Source organism: Pleurodeles waltl, chromosome 3_2, assembly GCF_031143425.1.
Source record: "Pleurodeles waltl isolate 20211129_DDA chromosome 3_2, aPleWal1.hap1.20221129, whole genome shotgun sequence".
Lineage (NCBI taxonomy): Eukaryota > Metazoa > Chordata > Amphibia > Caudata > Salamandridae > Pleurodeles > Pleurodeles waltl.
The window spans coordinates 51,736,454-51,753,396 of NC_090441.1; the positions used below are offsets into that span (position 1 = coordinate 51,736,454).

The 16,943-nt window shown below is 45.2% G+C and overlaps 1 protein-coding gene across 4 annotated transcripts in view; it reads right to left on the reverse strand.

Annotated features, from left to right (window-relative positions):
• AP2B1 (adaptor related protein complex 2 subunit beta 1) overlaps positions 1–16,943 on the reverse strand; it is a 347,393-nt gene that overhangs the window by 186,164 nt on the left and 144,286 nt on the right. The gene's annotated exons all lie outside the window — the stretch shown is intronic.

The window sequence follows — 16,943 nt, forward strand, 5'->3', positions numbered from 1 at the left end:
TAACATTCTTTGCTAGTTAATTGTTCAATATTTCCCGCATAATGAATCATAATTAGACTTGCATACTGTGAAGGGCTCTTAGATGCAGGTATGTGATGAAAATAATCCAGATTCCCTTTCTACATCATTTCAGTCCGGGTCATGCAAACTAGTTTGTACCTTTACATGCTTCTGATACTCATTAATATACATTTAAGGCTATGTATGTTGAGTGTTTATTGAGCCTCTCTCTGTGTGACTTTGGACGTCTGAGGTAAAGTGACACGAGGATTTACTACAACTATCGTCAAAACTGAACAATAGAGGGCATACAACAGTTTTGAGTATCATATATGAAACACAGAATGATGCAATGGCAAGTATGTGATAAAAACATCTAAATCCATATAGCAGATTATGTAGACAATTATTATAAATTGATAGAGAAGATCTCTTCTACAATTGATTTCATAAACGGTCGAGGCAATTTATGAAATTTAAGTCAGAGCATAATGCATCAAATGCACTTAAAGACTGCGCTTAGGTAAAGATGCCATCACAGAATCAAAAAACCTTTAGAGAGTATTTTATTATTGGACAGAACAGTTCCATCAATCTTGTCTCAAGGGGCAACACTGTAATGCTGACAGCACATACAGGAGAACATTTATGTAGAGCACAAGGTGGGAAACCTTTTCATGATACCCAGGGTCATCCGATAGTTACTGAAAAGTAACCAGTATAGATTTGGCCATTCACCATTAGTGCCCTACAGCCAAGAATACTTCTTCACTCAAAACTGGCAATAGAAACAACCCATACAGAAACAGGATCCCACCTGAAACATGTAAATGAGTACAGATTATTGTTGGCCAAAGTCCCATGTCTCTTATCCAGTAAAGCAGAGATAATAAACCAGAAGTGGAAGAGAGACAAAGTACTTTAGCTGAGATTGTGTATGTTCATGAAAAAGCTCTTGCAGGGGGTCAACAAAGAATCTGAAACTACTGGACAGTTCTGGGAAAGCCAGATATGGGCATTCTGTGAATATAGAATGGGCAACAGACAGTACCAGTTTAATAGTGGTGATGAAGAAGGAAAATGTTACTTACCCTGTAACAATCTGTTCATACTGTGTAGTGCTGTAGATTCACAAGTGCTGCATACTCTTGCCATCTAATCTAGCGTTGGGCCCCGATGTTTGCAACTTGTGTTTCTTCAGACATTTCAAATCACAAGACCTCAAGTGACTCTACCCTTTATTGACAATGGTCAGCACACTGGCTCCACCACAGATATTTTTTCACACATAAGTGAGTATTGTACGTAAAGTGTAGTGTCAAAAACAGTGTAGTGTGCATAACAAAGGAAGAAAAAGTAGTAGTAAAATATCTGTAATCATTGCTTCTCTGGATGAGGGTGGGCGCCTGTGAATTTACAGCACTATATGCTACAAACCAAGGAATACTGGGTAAGTCTCAATTACTGTGGTTGTAGATACACGTGATCTGAGTAAACTATAAAGCAGTTCCTCTCCAGAGCGGTGGCTAGTGAACAGATGATGCAATGTTTTAAAGAGTTGTCATAAGAACACCTGAGGGACACTGGTGAAGTAAAAAGGGAGTGTAGGAAGTTGGCTCTGTATGTGCTATTTCAAAGTAAGGAATAGCATGCACAGAGTCCAAGGGTTCCCCTTAGAGGTAAAATAGTGGTAAAAATAGATAATACTAATGCTCTATTTTGTGGTAGTGTGGTCGAGCAGTAGGCTTATCCAAGGAGTAGTGTTAAGCATTTGTTGTACATACACCTAGACAATAAATGAGGTACACACACTCAGAGACAAATCCAGCCAATAGGTTTTGTATAGAAAAATATCTTTTCTTAGTTTATTTTAAGAACCACAGGTTCAAATTTAACATGTAATATCTTGTTTGAAAGGTATTGCAGGTAAGTACATTAGGAACTTTGAATCATTTCAATTGCATGTATACTTTTCAAGTTATTCACAAATAGCTATTTCAAAAGTGGACACTTTTCACAGTTCCTGGGGGAGGTAAGTATTTGTTAGTTTTACCAGGTAAGTAAGACACTTACAGGGTTCAGTTCTTGGTCCAAGGTAGCCCACCGTTGGGGGTTCAGAGCAACCCCAAAGTTACCACACCAGCAGCTCAGGGCCGGTCAGGTGCAGAGTTCAAAGTGGTGCCCCAAAACGCATAGGCTATAATGGAGAGAAGGGGGTGCCCCGGTTCCGGTCTGCTTGCAGGTAAGTACCCGCGTCTTCGGAGGGCAGACCAGGGGGGTTTTGTAGGGCACCGGGGGGGACACAAGCCCACACAGAAATTTCACCCTCAGCGGCGCAGGGGCGGCCGGGTGCAGTGTTAGAACAAGCGTCGGGTTCGCAATGTAAATCCATGAGAGATCAAGGGATCTCTTCAGCGCTGCAGGCAGGCAAGGGGGTGCTTCCTCGGGGAAACCTCCACTTGGGCAAGGGAGAGGGACTCCTGGGGGTCACTTCTGCAGTGAAAGTCCGGTCCTTCAGGTCCTGGGGGCTGCGGGTGCAGGGTCTTTTCCAGGCGTCGGGACTTAGGTTTCAGAGAGTCGCGGTCAGTGGAAGCCTCGGGATTCCCTCTGCAGGCGGCGCTGTGGGGGCTCAGGGGGGACAGGTTTTGGTACTCACAGTCGTAGAGTAGTCCGGGGGTCCTCCCTGAGGTGTTGGTTCTCCACCAGCCGAGTCGGGGTCGCCGGGTGCAGTGTTGCAAGTCTCACGCTTCTTGCGGGGAGTTGCAGGGTTCTTTAAAGCTGCTTCTTGAAACAAAGTTGCAGTCTTTTTGGAGCAGGTCCGCTGTCCTCGGGAGTTTCTTGTCGTCGTCGAAGCAGGGCAGTCCTCAGAGGATTCAGAGGTCGCTGGTCCCTTTGGAAGGCGTCGCTGGAGCAGAGTTCTTTGGAAGGCAGGAGACAGGCCGGTGAGTTTCTGGAGCCAAGGCAGTTGTTGTCTTCTGGTCTTCCTCTGCAGGGGTTTTCAGCTAGGCAGTCCTTCTTCTTGTTGCAGGAATCTAGTTTCTAGGTTCAGGGAGAGCCCTTAAATACTAAATTTAAGGGCGTGTTTAGGTCTGGGGGGTTAGTAGCCAATGGCTACTAGCCCTGAGGGTGGGTACACCCTCTTTGTGCCTCCTCCCAAGGGGAGGGGGTCACATCCCTAATCCTATTGGGGGAATCCTCCATCTGCAAGATGGAGGATTTCTAAAAGTTAGAGTCACCTCAGCTCAGGACACCTTAGGGGCTGTCCTGACTGGCCAGTGACTCCTCCTTGTTGCTTTCTTTGTTCCCTCCAGCCTTGCCGCCAAAAGTGGGGGCCGTGGCCGGAGGGGGCGGGCAACTCCACTAAGCTGGAGTGCCCTGCTGGGCTGTGACAAAGGGGTGAGCCTTTGAGGCTCACCGCCAGGTGTTACAGCTCCTGCCTGGGGAGGTGTTAGCATCTCCACCCAGTGCAGGCTTTGTTACTGGCCTCAGAGTGACAAAGGCACTCTCCCCATGGGGCCAGCAACATGTCTCTAGTGTGGCAGGCTGCTGGAACTAGTCAGCCTACACAGACAGTCGGTTAAGTTTCAGGGGGCACCTCTAAGGTGCCCTCTGGGGTGTATTTTGCAATAAAATGTACACTGGCATCAGTGTGCATTTATTGTGCTGAGAAGTTTGATACCAAACTTCCCAGTTTTCAGTGTAGCTATTATGGTGCTGTGGAGTTCGTGTTTGACAAACTCCCAGACCATATACTCTTATGGCTACCCTGCACTTACAATGTCTAAGGTTTTGTTTAGACACTGTAGGGGTACCATGCTCATGCACTGGTACCCTCACCTATGGTATAGTGCACCCTGCCTTAGGGCTGTAAGGCCTGCTAGAGGGGTGACTGACCTATACTTGCAAAGGCAGTGAGAGGCTGGCATGGCACCCTGAGGGGAGTGCCATGTCGACTTACTCGTTTTGTTCTCACTAGCACACACAAGCTGGCAAGCAGTGTGTCTGTGCTGAGTGAGAGGTCTCCAGGGTGGCATAAGACATGCTGCAGCCCTTAGAGACCTTCCTTGGCATCAGGGCCCTTGGTACTAGAAGTACCAGTTACAAGGGACTTATCTGGATGCCAGGGTCTGCCAATTGTGGATACAAAAGTACAGGTTAGGGAAAGAACACTGGTGCTGGGGCCTGGTTAGCAGGCCTCAGCACACTTTCAATTGTAAACATAGCATCAGCAAAGGCAAAAAGTCAGGGGGCAACCATGCCAAGGAGGCATTTCCTTACAGGGAGCATGTAAACTGAGAATGCTCCTGGCCCACCATGAGTCGCAGGTTAGCTCCAGTGGAGCTGCAGGATGGAATATGGAAATCGGTGTCCTGCAGATCCAATCTTTGGCGTCTAGGGCAGACAGGACCTGGGATAGCGTGAGCATCTTCAATTTGTCCTTTTGCAGGAAGGCACTGAAAGTGCAAAGATCAAAAGTAAGACAAAGGCCTCTATTCTTCTTTGGCACAGGCAAATAGCGTAACACCCAGTTCCTTCTTGTGATGCCAGCACCCTCTCTATGAACACTTTGGCGAAAAGGGCCTGCATCTCTTGCTGCAGAACTGATACCTCCGAAAGCCACCCTGATGGTGGCAGAATGTGCAGAGTGGTTAGAAAAATTAGGAGGATGTAGTCCTGATGGACAATTTATAGGGCCCACTTGTCTCGAGTAGTGACCTGTCACCCCTGAATAAAACATCGGATCCTGCCTGTGTGAGGATGACTGCGTGCCAGCAAGGACACACTAAAGCAGTTTTGTGGCTCCGGATGCTGGTGGGGCATTTGACTGAGCTGCACATTTCCCCTGCTGCCCTGGGCGTTGTCTGAGAATCAAAATCTCTGCCACGAAAAGACTGAAAGGCCTGCAGAACGAGTCTGGGACTGGCGAAATGAAAAACCTCAACCTCAGCCAGAGAGAGCAAAATTACTGGTGAAAAGAGTGTAGTGGAAAGAACAAGGAATGTGTGGTGGCCCTACTCCCTTTACACCCTTCCATGGTTGAGTCTATTTTTTTGCCAAAAAAGGCACGAGCCGACAAATGTCATACTGTTAAAGATGCCTAGACATCCCCGGAGAAACCCCTACGGCTCATTTAGGTGTGGCGTTGAAGAGCCACAGTAGTGTTTTTCGCTCAGCCTAAGCAGTGGGTGTAGGCTGTGTTAGGGACACTGTAATCTTGTTCATAACAGCTGGTAAAACTTGTGTCACTGTATCCCAAAGTGCATAGGAGTAGCAGCATAGAAGGTAGCTGACATTTATGGACCTAGGAGTAAGGCTCATAGAGGAGAAAGGAAAATGTTATTTACCCAGTAAGTCTTTGTTTGTGGCATGTAGTGCTGTAGATTCATATGCTTAGCATATCACAGCCATCTAGTGATGGGCTTGGAAGTGTGCACGTTGTTTTTCTTTGAAGAAAGTATTTCGAGCCACAAGGCAGAGGAGCTCCTGGTAATGCACATGGGCATCAACTCCATTGTTAGATTGTTTTCCCACAAGGAAACTGAGGATGGAGTGGAAGCATAGCATATTGTAATAAGATGTCCTTGCTAAATGAATATGTGATAACCTATAAAAATAACTAACACACACAGGAGTTGGAGGAGGAAGGTGGGCGCATGTGAATTTACAGCACTACATGCCACAAACAGATGCTTATGGGGTAAGTAGCACTTCGAGGCATGTGTGGCTGTAGATACACATGCTTAGCACAGACTGAAAAGCAGTCATCCTCAAAAAGCAGTGGTTACCCTGTGGGGTTACAGTTGCTTGAAATAGTGTACGTAGAACTGTTTGGTCAACATTAGCTTGTTGATGGGCACATCTACACAGTAATGTTTGGTAAATGTATGTGGGGTAGACAATGTAGCTGCCTTATATATGTCAGCTATAGGTATATTTCCTAGAAAAGCCATTAAAGCCCCCCCCCCCTTTTTTTACATTCATTCATTATTTTTATTTTTTAAACAAGTGGTTTGAGCTCTAGGATGGATAGGCAAGTCTAGTCAGGGTAAGGGAGATACACAGCTCAGATAACTCCTGCACCCCCCCCCCCCCTTGGTAGTCTGGCACAAGCAGTCAGGCTTATCGCAGAGGCAATGGTTAAAAGTATTTGCAAAAACACACAGTAACACAGTGAAAACACCACATAAGGATTCCACACCAGTTTAGAAAAATAGACAATTTTTTTATCTAAATCAAACAAAAACAAAACGACAAAAATCCAACTTACACAAGAAAAGATACACATTTTTAACATTACAAGGGTCTTAATCCCTAAGAATCAATGGATGTGTTGTTTTAGCACAAAGTACCTAGTATGCATCAAAAATAAAGCCGCAGGGGCAAGTGTGCCTCGGAAAAGCAAGCGATGCGTCAATTCCTTACTTGCAAGTGAGGCAGTGCGTGGATTCTCCACTGGGTATGCAATGCATCGATTCTTTCCTCAACAGGAAGGGATGCGTCGATTTCTGGACAAGCAGCCTTAGGTATGTGTGGTGATGTGGAAGATTTTGACACCCAGGGACCATGCGTGGAAAAGCTAGATGGACAGCAGTGATGAATCCACCATGAGCTGGCGATGCGTCGATTTCACAGATGCTGCATTGCTTTTTCAGCCGTGGTGCAAGCGCTGCATCGATATTTCTGCTGCTCGTCTCCGTGCAGGGATTTTCTCTCAGGTTCTGCCAGCTTTTTCTTCCAGGGGCCGAGGGACTGGATGTGGCACCACTTGAGAAGTCAGGGGGTCTTAGCAAGAGAGCCCAGGTGCTGGCAGATGAAGTCTTTGATGTCCCTGAGACTTCTTAACAGCAGGCAAGCTCAGTCCAAGCCCTTGGAGAATATTCACAAGCAGGATACACAGCAACGTCCAGTCTTTGTCCTCTCTAAGACAGAAGCAGCAAATGCAGGCCAACCCAGCAAAGTACACACAGCAAAAGGGCAGTATTCCTCTTCACAGCTCTTCAGCTCTTCTCCTTGGCAGAGGTTCCTCTTGATCCAGAAATGTTCTAAAAGTCTGACATTTTGGGTCCACTACTTCTACTCATTTCTGCCTTTAAAGTAGGTAAACTTCAAAGGAAAGTCTTTGCAGTGCACAAGACCCTGCCTCTTCCTTGCCCTGGCCCAGCCACATTCTAGGGTGTTAGAGACTGTATCCTGAGGGAACAGACACAGCCCTTTCAAATGCAGGTGATAGCTCCTCCCTCCCACTCTAACCGAGGAAGACTCATCAGGATATGCAGGAGACACCTCAGCTCCCTTTGTGTTACTGTCTGAAGTGATTTCACAAACAGCCCAACTGTCAGCCTGACCAAGACGTGGATTCAGCAGAGGCACAGAATGGTTAAGCAAGAAAACGCCCACTTTCTAAAAGTGGTATTTTTAAACCGACAATCTAAAAAAACAACTTTACCAAAAAATGTATTTTAAATTGTGAGTTTAGAGACCCCAAACTCCACATCTCAATCTGCTACCAATGGGGAAACTACACTTTAAAGATATTTAAAGCCAATCCCTATTTTAACCCATGGGAGGGATAGGCCTTCCAATAGTCAAAGCCGAATTTGGCAGTATTTCACTATCAGGGCATATAAAACACACCAGTACATGCCCTACCTTTTAAATACAATGCACCCTGCCCATGGGGCTACATAGGGCCTACCTTAGGGGTGACTTACATGTAGCAATAGGGAAGGGTTATGCCTGGCAAGTGGGTACACTTGCCAGGTCACATTGCGAAACTGCACACACAGACACTGCAGTGGCAGGTCTGAGACATGTTTACAGGGCTACTAATGTAGGTGGCACAATCAGTGCTGCAGGCCTACTAGTAGTGTTTGATTTACAGGCCCTGGCACCTCCAGTGTACTTTACTAGGGACTTACTCGTAAATCAAATATGCCAATCAGGGATAACCAGTCATAATCACAATTTACACAGGGAGCATTGGTCAGCAGTGGTAAAGTGCCCAGAGTGCCAAAAACCAGCAAAAAAGAAATCCAGCATCTAGTCAGAAATACAGGAAGCAGAGGCAAAAAGACAGGGGAAACCACACAAAGGATGACAGGTCTAACAGCAAGGTTCTCTTAGCTTTAGCATAACATGTTTAAACACATTTGACACTCCAAAGTGCAATGCCAGATTTAGAAATGGCCTTTCCTTTGCATGATTTTGAAAAGGCAACAAAGAGTTGTTGTGTTTTCCCAAATTATTTGGTTCTATCAATAGAATACATAAGGGCTCCTTTTACATCTAATATATGTAGAGCTCTTTCAGCAACTGATTCGGTATGGGAAAATCCTGCCAATTTAATAGATTGATTAAGGTAGAATTGGGACACCACCTTTGGAAGAAATTTGGGACTAGTATGTAGTACCACCCTATCTCGATGTAGTTGGAAGAAGGTTTCTTCTAAAGTTAATGCCTGAAGCACACTGACATCTCTGAGTGAAGTGATAGCAACTAGAAATGAAACTTTACAGGATAAAAACTGGAGGGAGGGAGGGAGGAGACATCAACCTCAAATGGAGGGCCTATTAATCTTGTCAGTACAATATTAAGATTCCAAGTAGGGGCAGGTGGCACTCTAAGAGGAATACATTTTTTAAGCCCTATTAGGAAGGCTTTAATGACCGGTATCCTGAACAGGGGAGTGTGTTCTCTGTTTTGTAGATAAGTATACACCGCTGTTAGGAATAGACTTATGGATGTAAAAGCTAGGCCAGTTAATGTATAAATGGAATAGACAATGTCCTAAACATTGGGATTTAAAGGGTTTATTTTTTTGGAATGACAATAGTGGACACATCTTTTCCACTTCACCGCATAACAAGCATGGGTAGTTGGGTCTGTGTGCTTCTTTAAAAATGTCCATACATGGTTGTGGTAGGTTCAAATAACCAAACTCTAGGACCTCAGGAGCCAGATCACAAGACTGAAGGGACTGGATGCTAAATTTCTCTATGTATCTGTGTGAGAAGGTCTTGCCTTTGCAACAGTACCTCGAAGGGAACTACTGAGAGTTCTAGAAGTGTGGTTAATGATGGTTGCCGTGCCCATGTGGGAGCTACTAGGATGAGGGTAGGGGATCTCTGCCGAAGTTTGCGAACCACAAACGGAAATGGTGGGAGAAGTGGAAAAGCATAAGTAAATACCCCTGACAAACTCATCTACAGTGCATTGCCTTGGAATTGTAGGAACCTGGAGGCATAGTTTTGGCATTTTGAGTTTTCTGCTCAGACAAAAAGGTCTAATTCGGGGTGATCCCAAAGCTGGGACTATGGAAGGAGTATTTGTGGGTGAAGCTCCCATTCGTGGACTTGTTGACACCTCCTGCCAAGGAGCTCTGCAAAGTTATTGTCCACTCCAGGAAGGTACTCTGCTAGCAGGTGAATGTTGTATCTGAGAGCTCATGAGTGGCAAGCGTGACTGCCTACCAACACTAGATCCTCCAGTTGACCCTTTGCCTGAGACAACTGGCACGCTAAGCACTCTTGCAACGGGGTGCATGTTGAGTCTGGCATGAGGTACTATGGCTGTAGTCATCATGCTGAGGTGACGCATAACTGTCCTCACTGTTATCTGCTGAAGAGGTTGTAACAAGAAAATACGTATTTAGAAAGACTGAAACCTGGCAGTATTCATTGTGACTCGAGGATGGCTCCTAGATAAGGTTGTATCTGGAGAGGCTGGCAACTGATTTGACTGCATTGATGGTGAAGCTTAGTGGATGAAGCACATTTATGGTGGCTTGAGTGCGTTGGAAATACTGCTGATGCGTAGCACTTCTGATGAGTCAATCTGTTAAGAATTGGAAATGTATATGTTTTGCCTGCACAGGGGAACTACTACCACTGCAAGACATTTGGTGAAGACCCTGAGTTAGCTGTGACCCCGAAGGGTAGTACCTTGAATTGGAAGTGTTTGTTGTTTATTCCTAACCTGAGGTATCAGGGATGCGCCGGATGAATGGGAATGGTGTTTTTCAGGTTGTGTGCTGCCATGAAGGCGCCTTGTTGCAGAAGTGGGATGACATCTTGAAGAGTGACCATATGAAAATGCTTTGAGTGTATGTATTGGTTTAGGGGTCACAGGAACAAGATTGGTCTTAGGGACCAGTCCTTTTTGGGAATAAGGAAGTAGAGGGTCTTGCTGGTGTGTTGGTACTGGTTCTATGGCCCCTTTCTTTGAAAGTGCCTGAACTTTCTCTGAGCAACTGTTGAAGGTCTAGCAAGAGTCTGTGTTTGTGAGGTGGAATGTTTGGAGGTGATGAAGTGAGCTTCAGACAATAACCATGTTGGATAATATCCAACACCCACTAGTCGGAGGTGATTTTCCGCCAGGCTGGGAAAAACACTTGTAATTGTCCCCCGAAAGGTGTTGTGTGGTCGGGGGAAATGGTGGGCAAGTCAAGGTTTTGTTGTGGTGGCAGAGGGCTTTGTGAAGCCCGACTTTATCTGCCTTTAGAATTATTGCTCCTGTAGGAGCCTCTGTAATAACCTCCTATTGAGATGGTTTTTGTCCGAGGACGCTGGAAAGCTTTTGCAGTATCTGTGGAGGTGGGTTTAGCTGCCCCAAGGTAGGGTGAATGGCGAAAGAAGTCTCTTTGGGATGATGTTGGTAAGGCTCCCAGAGCTTGAGCTGTAGAGACCACCAGCAAGTCGGGAGGCAGTTGGCTTTTAATATATGTGGGGTCAGAAGGAGGTGCTTGGTATTTTTTTTATCTACCCTTGGTGTTATGACACAGGCTTTGAAAGGTTCTTCGAAAATGTGTGGTGTGTGTCTGAGCATACCCTTAAACATCAGCAGATACTGTGCTGATCGTTGGCTAGAAGACAGGATTTTGAATTAAAAAAAAAAAAAATCATCCTGTATGGGGTCTGTATGGTGCTCGACCTTTTGGTATGCAGCTGCTCTTTCTAGGACATCATGGTATGTAGTGGTGTCATCTGGGGGAGAGGGCTTGGCTGGGTATAGGTCAGGGTCTGTATCTGTGGGGAACTGGGTTTTTGTTGCACTATCACCCACGTTTTGCCTGGTATTTGATACAACTTTGATTGGGGAACTGCCAACCAGGTCCCCAGTGCCGTCGTTTTTTTCCCACCAAAACTCTACAACTGGCAAAGCTTTTAGCACCCTCTTTAAGTCACTATTAAAAGGTACCCCTGGTGCCTAGGGCCTGATGTACTAAAGAGGGTAACCCAAGGGCTGCAGCACGAATTGTGCCAACCTAAAGGACCCCTCACAAAGCACATGCCAGGCTGCCATTGCAAACTGCGTGTCTTGGTGCAGACAAAAGTGAATACACCACACAGCCTGTGTGCCATGTCTCCCAACACTGCATGCAATATATGTAAGTCACCTCTAAAGCAGTACTTACAGCCCTAAGGCAGGGTGCATTATATCATATGTGAGGGCATATCTGCAAGAACTGTTATGCCCCTGCTATGTCTGTCAATTCTCAGGCACAGTAAGTGGCCAGGAAAGTCATTTTAAATGCATATGCTGGACACTGGTTAATACGAGTTCCCCAGCTACATGATGGCTTCACTGAAGATAGGGATGTTTGGTATCAAACCTCTCATATTTGTAAGCCCACGCTGATTACAGTGATGGATTTATCAATAAATGTTCCCAGGGTGAACCCTGCAAACCTACTAGCCTCTGGTGAGCTGACTGGTTTCTGCCAGCCTGCCACCTGAGACACTGTTCTGGCCCCATAGAGTGACAGCCTTCTGCTCTCTGGAGGCCCAGAACAAAAGCCTGTCCAGGAAGAGGGTGTAACACCCCCTCCCACAGCATGACCTTCTGGTAAGCCTTCCTAAGGCAGCAAGCCTCCAAAGGCTGCCCCCTTTGAAACGCAAATCTGGCTCCCCTCACAGGAGAGGAAGCCACCACTCATTGTCCAGAGCCCTGGACAGGCAGGAAAATTAGCTAGTCAGGTAGGCGTGCCACCTCCAGGCTAGTGCCACCCCTAAGGTGGGCTAAGCCAAGATGAACACGATTTTTCAGAGGTAGCCATCTTTGAGATGGCATGCCTAGGAATTCAGGGACAGGGTTATGCTCGATCATTCAATCCTGTGACTCGAAAAGACTTCTTCAAAGAAAAACAACTTGTAACACTCCGAGCCCAACACTAGATGGTGGAAAAATGCACAGAATGTTTATCTGCAGCTACACATGCCATCGAACATATAAATATATTTGCTATTTTATAAATTGGTGTGGATCTCCTTTTTAAGTCGTGCGTCTCATTTATTGACTACTGAGTGTATTTCTGGATGTCTTGCACTCCTCTGTGTTAAGCCTATGTCTGCTCGACCACACTACCTCCAAATAGAGCACTTTGGGTTAGCACAGCAAACCCTGACCTACTCATTGGGAATCCCATGGACCCATTCCACGATATTGACATACCACATAAAGAGCCAGCTTCCTACAGTATCTATATGTGGTTCAGAGTTATATCTGTTCCTCAGAGTGCCTTGAGGTGGGATGGAATACTGGTCTTCCTCATCTTCTCCCCAAAAAGAATGTATGGACCCCTCTGGAGAATACTGTTCTAGTGCCGGTGGTGAAGAAGGTGCAGCAGGTGGTGGTCGTGGTGGAGTGAGGTGCACAGGGCTAGTGGCCTTGTCAGTCTTTTTCCTATGTTTTATGGGAACAGGAATGTCCAAAGTCTCCTGAAAAGCTAGCTGTCTTTTGCCAGGCTACACAGCAGTGGAGGGATGTCTTGTTAATGTTCGGCCACTGTCTGGGTGAATGACAAGGTGCTATTGTCTAGAGTCTATCTCCTGTTGAAGCAATTCAAATACTACCTCCAAAGGTTCATATCTGGTTGTTTGCCTCGAGAAGGAGTATGACGTTGGTTCCAATGCATTTTCAGTACATAGGGTTTCCATGCAGAATGTCCCGGCTGTGACGGTGCCAGGTTCAGCACCGAGATGAACTGGTGTTTTGAAGCTGGCACTTTTGGCTCTGATGTTTGGCTCGACTCAAATGGTGTGGGAGTCCGCTCAGGAACAAGCATTTTCTGCACCGAAGCGGGGTTGGGCATTTCAGAGACAGCTTTTTGGTGCCGACCACGGCCCATAGGCAGTGGCGGTCCAGTGAAAGACTTTGGTCCTGAGCAGGTATACAACCTTTGGGGATGGTTTGCTGGGGCTTTGTTGGAGGGGGTTCTATACTTATAGGTTGTCCTAGTGTGAGGTTGTGCATCTCAAACTCTGACTACGATCTGTCCCCATGGAAGAAGGTGCCCTCATCTGCTGCTGACCCCGGAGGGTAACCCTCCTCCTGAAGTTCTTCAGATCCGAAGATTTCCTGACATGCACCGACGGACATCTCAATTCACTGAGCTTGTTGATCTCTCAACATTTTCTTGGATCGGAAAGATTTGCAGCAAGGGCAGAACCGAAAGTGCATCCGTTCCATCACCAAACAGACATGGCACTGATGTTATCGAACTGGAAGTGTTGCTAAGAAAAAGTGATTATTTCATACTTGCTTTACCTAGCCAAATCAGGTTTACAACTGTCTTCTATAAAAGTTAATTTGGCGGCAATTACTGCCTACAGAAAATGCCCTTCACAAACCTTTTTTTTTTCAAAATTCCTGTTATCAAGATTTTTTTTTTTTCTTTTTAAGAAGGTTTCAAAAAGGTTTTCCCCTCCCATAAGGCATCCATCTCCTCCCTGGGAGCTGAATATAGTCCTTTCACGACTCACGTAGGCCCCTTTTGAGCCTATCCATAAATCCTTGTTGCAACATCTCTCTTGGAATGCAGCTTTCCTCGCAGCGATCACATCAGCATGTAGGGTTAGCAAAATTCAGGCATTATTTTCTCACAAACCATAACCAGTTTTTCATTCTACTAAGGTGGTATGAGGACTCATCCAAAATCCCTACCAAAAATTATCACTGATTTTCATGTTAATCAGACCATTTCTTTATCTACCTTCTTTCAGCACCCTTCTACACCAGCTGAAAGGACTCTCCATTCTCTAGACGTCAGATGGATCTTAAGGTGTTATCTGGACAAGACAAAAGATATCCCCAAATCGGACTAATTGTTTGTAAACTATCGGCCAGTCTGTACAGGTTTCGCCAAGTCCAAACAGCCCATTTCCCGATGAATAGTGTCTTGCATTCTGTTATGCTACCAGAAGTTAAATAAGGTTCTGTCCCATAGACCGAAAGCTCATTCCACTAGAAGGAAAGCGGCTACAGCAGCTTTAATTAGAAATATTCCAATCACTGAGATCTGTACATCGGCTACATGGAGATCTGTTCAAATTTTACCAAACACTATTGTTGGGATTCCGATGCTAGAACAGTTACTCAAGTAAAAACTGTAAAACTGTAAACTTTGCACTTGTATAGCGCACTACTCACCCGTTAGGGTCTCAAGGTGCTGTACGCATACCACGGTGGAACCCCTCCTGGCTTTTCCCTGTGAGGTGCCCACTCTTGGGCACCCCCAGGGTGAAGCCAGGCATCCAAGTGCTGCCAGGGCCGTTGTGGAGATTAAGCAAGCTATTGCCCAGAGTTACAGAGTGGGACACATTAAATAGTTTAGGCACCGAGGCGAGAATTATCTGGTCCAAGGGAATTAGCCTGAGACCCGCTGAGGTAGGAATTGAACCCTGGTCCCGGGCCAGATCTCTGCATCAGGGTCTGCCGCTCTAACCATTGTGCCACACTTCTCCACAAGTGGCAGCAAGAAGCCTCTTGGTTCCATCTTGGCACAAGAAACAACACCATTGGTGATGTCACTGGAGCCATATTTGATGATGTCACTGGCATCATTTCCACTGAGGGGGGAGGGATGGCCCGAGGTAAGAATGGTGGCTTGGTGCTCAGAACACTTTTATTCCTTGGGAATATTGTGTAAGGCTCATTCGAGCAGTGTCTCCATATCAATAACTTTAAGTCCTGAAGTGATGTCAACAAGGATTCCTACCTTTGAAGAAAGGTACTACAAGGTTGACTTTTGCAATGGATTTGAAGGGTGGACACATTAGCTTATGATTACAGACACTCTTAGAAGAGTAGGCCTTCTTACTAGAGTGAAGACTCTCCAAAAAGTCATTGGGATAGTGAAGGAGGTATTTTGGTAAGAATTCTTAATAAAGGAGGACCATTATGGAAGTACACCGTAGGCCAGAGTTTGCTAAAAACTGAGCAAGGTCAGTACAGTTTCTCCTGCCCATCTCCCATCATAAAATGGGGCTGATACACCTCTCCAACGGCCAGCTTAAGACCCTCTTCCACTTGAAAACAAACATCTGTTGAAAGGATTTAAATTTCATTATGACTGTCATTACTATTTTGTGGAAAATTCAAATGCCCATATTGGAGGGGGTTCGAGCTACTAAGCTCATCAACTGGATTGTGATAAAATATCTTGCTTTGTGCTCTGAAAAAAAAGTCAAGTCAGCATGGTCCTTTCCTACATGGCTGCTTTGACAAGTTCGGAAAATCTATGAACCACTATTTTAAAGGCCATTCAAGGACAATCCAGATCATTTTTATTTTTACATGTTTTCGCTTAATGATCACTGTCAAAATCAGGGGTATTGTGGGAAAGCATAAAAGTATGTTCCTGACCAGCTTTTTTTACTGCCATAATGGTGAGTTAGGATGGAGCTAGTGAAGATATTATAAAAGAATGAATGTGTGTGTAATAAACCAAAAAGATGTACATATTTGTACATGTAATGTACAATAAATCGGACACTAGCAAATGCCTGTTGGGGAGGCGGAAGAGGGCATGTGAATCTACAGCACTACACATTACCTATAGATGCTTACAAGGTAAGTAACATACTCCATTCATAGCACGTGTTGGCTGCAGGTGCACATGCAATGCATAGACTGTAAAGCAGTACTCCTCTTGCGGTGGCTCCAGGCATCAGATGGTGCAGATGTTTGAAATAGCGTCCACAGAACATTTTATCCCACAAGAGATTGCTGCCTTGCCTGGACATCCACACAATAGTGCCTAGTGAACTTGTGTGGATTTGTCAAAGTAGTTACTTGGCAAACATCAGCTAAAGGGATCTTGCCTAAGAAAACCACTTAAGTACCTTTCTTTCTAGTAGAATGTGCGGCGTGGATCTGTTGGTAAAGTTTGTTTGGCTTTAATGTAGCAAATCTGAATACATTTCACAATCCATATGCAAAACCTACTTTAGAAATTGCATTACCCATCTTTGAATCTTAGAAAGCAACAAAAAGCTGTTGTATTTGCCTAAAGGGTCTGGTCCTATAAATATAGTACATTAACGTACTTTTAACATTAAGGGTATGAAGAGCTTTCTGCCATGGTCTCTGGTTTAAGGAAGAAAACATGTAAATCAATTATTTGGTTTGAATGAAAAGGAGAAATGACCTAAGGAAGAAATCTGGGGTTTGTCTGTAGACATACTTTATCCTGAAAAACCTGAAAATAAGTTTCTTCTATTGTAAGAGCATGACTTTCGCGAACTCTTGTTAGGGAAATGATAGCTACAAGGAAAGCAACTTTCCAACACAGGAACTGTAGTGGACAGGAATGCAGAGGTTCAAAGGGTGTGGACATCAAACGTGTAAGAACAACAATTAAATTCCACAAGGGTAACAGTGGTGCACATGGTGGAATTATTCTTTTCAAACCTTTCATAAAAGCCTTATTGACTGGAATAGGATTAAGTGACTGATGCGTGCGGTTCTGCAGGGAAGCCACAATCACTGCAAGGCACAATCGTATGGAAGTGTATGCTAGATGTGACTTTTGTAGTTGTAGCAAGTAGCATAATATCTGTTGTACAGTAGGCGCACAAGGGTCTATGTGCTAGGCTATACAATAATGAACAAAGCGTTTCCACTTAATTGCGTAACAAGCTCTAGTGACTGGTCATCTTGCCTCC